This window comes from Pseudophryne corroboree, chromosome 7 (genome assembly GCF_028390025.1).
Source record: "Pseudophryne corroboree isolate aPseCor3 chromosome 7, aPseCor3.hap2, whole genome shotgun sequence".
NCBI classification, from domain to species: domain Eukaryota; kingdom Metazoa; phylum Chordata; class Amphibia; order Anura; family Myobatrachidae; genus Pseudophryne; species Pseudophryne corroboree.
The window spans coordinates 52334693-52338282 of NC_086450.1; the positions used below are offsets into that span (position 1 = coordinate 52334693).

Here is a 3590-nt window from a genome sequence, read left to right on the forward strand (position 1 = left end):
TGGGAAGCAGACACATAAGGTAATACACTCCTTGTTTTTGTGTGTCGGAAAAACTGCCCATCAGCGGTGCTCCCACGAGTCAAATATACATTGTAAACACAGAAAAAAGAGAAGAAAGAAGACTCTTTTTGGGAAGCACTCATATACAGATAATATTGTATGACTGATTGTCACAATAACTGACTAAAATACAATACTTTAATAATTTTCGTTAATAAGTTAATTACTGAGGAGTTCAATGAGCGCCAATATTTGTCTGAATGGTGACATTGCGAAAATATAAAGAAAATGTTCGTAGCTTTTGAGGTACAAATACCTAATATAGGCCGAGATGGGTAACTCTGTGATTTTGTGAAACAAAAACACAAACACACCAACTATGGGACACCTTGTGGTCAAAAAATTGTTTGTTCAATGTATATATATATGACCATCATTTGAAAACTGCTGTATATCCCAACTGGGAATTGAATCCTAGCAGGTAGTTAAATCATAGGTCATGACCGATAGGCGAATCAGTGCTCTATTTTAGTGACAGGAGGGGTAGCAAATAATTGCAGTACCAGGGTGTTCCTTGGTGGTCTCCCATCCAAGTACTTAAACCGGCCCTCCACTGCTTGGCTTCCAAGATCAGATGAGATTGGGCATCTCCAGTGGGGTATGACCGCAGACCTTATGCTCACCCTAGTCACACTGTGTCCTAATTGGGCACAGGTAAGAGCCAATTTGCGATATTGTGTAGACCACAAGTGTCTAAGCAGCTGATGAAAAAAATCAAAAGTTGTTTCTCAATAACACAACCTCACGGTCACGTGGTGCGCACACGTGACCGCTACCAGCCAATCACGGCAAAGTTCGTCGCTACGGGAACCAGCATAACAGGAAGAACAGTGCGGCCGGAGTACAGCAGCGGGCAAACACGCGGGCAGACGCGGCCAGCACCATCCACCAGGTTTTCCCCTAACATCTCGTTTACACAAGTAGGACAAAACAAAATGACTGCACATACGGATTAGGTAATATCTTGACATAAGCATTTGTTTCTCTGTGCATGATAAATCTATACCCACGGGGCACAGAGAATATTTCATTATATGCATATGTATGAGCAACAGATAAAATACCAACAGTAAGTAAACAAGTGCATATTTGCTACCAAAATCACGGATGTTGATGCATCAACTATCTTTGGGAGCCTATCAAACACATAAATGTTTTTTTTCTGTGTGTAATGCAGAAATCCATGCTCTTTTGAAAACACCCAATTGACTATATATGTGGCATATTTACTGTTGCGTTGTTCCCCCGCTGCCTGAAGGTGATTTATGGTGAGGCATTAGAGTCGGAGATATCACTGTTTAAAGATATATCTTACTGCATAATCCATAGTGTGTGTGTGATACATCCATTTTGGGAACCTACCTAACACATAAATGTTTTTTCTGTGTGTTATGCAGAAATCCATGCTCTTTTAAAAACACCCAATTGATGATATATATGGCACATTTTCTGTAGTGTTGTTTCCCCGCTGCCTAAAGGTGATTCATGGTGGGGCATTAGAGCTGGAAATATCACCATTTATGATATACCTTACTGCATAATCCATGTGGGATACATCTATTTTGAGGTTTTGGAGTCCAAATTTGTAGGCCTCCCTCTCTGCATAATTTAGAATCAGTCGTTCTATATATTCTTAATTATCTGTGCAGAATAGATGTTTCTTCTACTTGTACTTGCGACTACTTTTGCCGTGAATATTTAGATGGGTACCTGATTTTTGTGTTATAATTTTGTGTTATTGAGAAACAACTTTTGATTTTTTTCATCAGCTGCTTAGACACTTGTGGTCTACACAATATCGCAAATTGGCTCTTACCTGTGCCCAATTAGGACACAGTGTGACTAGGGTGAGCATAAGGTCTGCGGTCATACCCCACTGGAGATGCCCAATCTCATCTGATCTTGGAAGCCAAGCAGTGGAGGGCCGGTTTAAGTACTTGGATGGGAGACCACCAAGGAACACCCTGGTACTGCAATTATTTGCTACCCCTCCTGTCACTAAAATAGAGCACTGATTCGCCTATCGGTCATGACCTATGATTTAACTACCTGCTAGGATTCAATTCCCAGTTGGGATATACAGCAGTTTTCAAATGATGGTCATATATATATACATTGAACAAACAATTTTTTGACCACAAGGTGTCCCATAGTTGGTGTGTTTGTGTTTTTGTTTCACAAAATCACAGAGTTACCCATCTCGGCCTATATTAGGTATTTGTACCTCAAAAGCTACGAACATTTTCTTTATATTTTCGCAATGTCACCATTCAGACAAATATTGGCGCTCATTGAACTCCTCAGTAATTAACTTATTAACGAAAATTATTAAAGTATTGTATTTTAGTCAGTTATTGTGACAATCAGTCATACAATATTATCTGTATATGAGTGCTTCCCAAAAAGAGTCTTCTTTCTTCTCTTTTTTCTGTGTTTACAATAGATAGAACGTTAACAGACCTGTTTGTAGAAGGGGCAAGAGGAGAGACGATTCGCTCTCAAATGCGCATGGAGAGACGACAGCAACCAGGGAACTCCTTCTCTGAATTCAAAGAGACGGTGCTGCAGATCCTTGGGAAAAATCAGAGCAACAATGTTGTGAAAGATGCGTCTTCAGAGTGGAGTGAAGATGACAGCTACAGAGAAACCGCACTGCCCATGAAGTCAGACGGACTAGCCCAAGTGGGAGCGGTTCTCCAGCAAGCACAAGCCCCACCGGGACCAGATCCTATGGAGACGCTCAATCAGAGGCTGACGGAGATGATATTGAATCTCTCCCAAATGAGCCGGAGATTAGAAGAGCTCGACAGGGACCAAGATAGGAATAGACACAGAGAATGGCGTCAACAGCAAGATTGGCAGAGTCGTCCTCGCTGGGATGTAGTAAGAGAATCGGGCTGACAATTGACCGATCAATTCCATGCTCCGATAGGCACTGTATGTCAACAGACCTCCGAAAGAGTGGAGAGAGTAGATCTACCATGGGAGGAACGACCCAGGAAAGCAGGACCAAGACTGGTGTGGCAGAGTCAAGTCGGAGTGATGGGTGTACCATCTGGTGGGGATGATCGAAGAACCAGAACAAGAAAGATGACAGGCCAAGTATTGTGGTTTAGTGCAACGCGTGGTTACGGCTTCATAAGGAGAACAGACACTAAGAGAACCATATATGTTCACTATACGGGCATTCAGAAGACCCATCAGAACAATTACTTCCGAAGCCTAGGTAGCGGGGAATGGGTCGAATTTGAATTGACCAATGGAAAAAGGGGCGTTAAGGCCATCAACGTCACAGGTCCTAATGGCGTTCCAGTGCAAGGCAACAGACATGCCAGAGAGCGTAACCGGTATTGGCGCTGTCCGCGGTATAGAAAGCCTCCACTCTACTACCAGCAAGACTACTGGGACAGCGGAAGCAGAGAGGAACCAAGAGACTGTAATAGTGAGACCGGTAGACCTAACACCAATCCTCCTCGACCTGAACGGATACCCCGACCACCCGAACCTGAAGTCCCAAAGCAAAGGAAAAT

General features: G+C 42.8%; 2 pseudogenes; one reads left to right on the forward strand and one right to left on the reverse strand.

Moving 5' to 3' along the window:
- Positions 1–551: 551 nt before the first annotated feature.
- LOC134947363 (5S ribosomal RNA) lies at positions 552–672 on the reverse strand (annotated as a pseudogene).
- Positions 673–1918: 1246 nt separating this feature from the next.
- Positions 1919–2039, forward strand: LOC134947364 (5S ribosomal RNA; annotated as a pseudogene).
- Positions 2040–3590: the final 1551 nt, after the last annotated feature.